Source organism: Belonocnema kinseyi, chromosome 6, assembly GCF_010883055.1.
Source record: "Belonocnema kinseyi isolate 2016_QV_RU_SX_M_011 chromosome 6, B_treatae_v1, whole genome shotgun sequence".
Classification (NCBI taxonomy): Eukaryota; Metazoa; Arthropoda; class Insecta; order Hymenoptera; family Cynipidae; genus Belonocnema; species Belonocnema kinseyi.
In genome coordinates, this window is record NC_046662.1 from 122,050,486 (window position 1) to 122,051,084 (window position 599).

The following is a 599-nucleotide window of genomic DNA, read 5'->3' on the forward strand; positions in this document are numbered from 1 at the left end:
ACTATAGCTTCCTAGAATTTGGTTATATTATACTTTTTTCATGACTACTTGGGACTTCGATTTTTAAGATTTAAAATTGCCAGCAATTTTAAAAAGTATTGATACAAAAATTTGTACTTGTTAGTACTTATAATTTGTAATTGTTTTATTTTAAATGATTCTTATAAATAAATTTTCTAATTTTGAAAGGCTATTTAAATTTTTTTAGTTTAATAGATAAATTGAACTTCCAACGCTTAAAACTCTAGCTCAATCATTTATAGCTAATTAATATTAATGTTAATATCAATATCTGTTGAGATCATATTATTATAATTATAATATCATATATAGTTAATTACATATGATATTAATTCTATCATAATGCACCCTGATTATACTTTTTTTCAGATTTTCATGTCCTAACTCAAGGTTTTAATTATTTTTAGAGTTCCTTGTCCCAGATCTGAATTATAAATTTTTCAAAAAATCTCTAATCAAATTCAGAAATACATACAATTATTATTATTACACCATTAAGCCATTTCCCTTTCGGGGTAGGCGTGACTCACTCGGCAGGGGAAAGGAGTAGTGTGTGGATAGGATAGAGATTTTTCAGA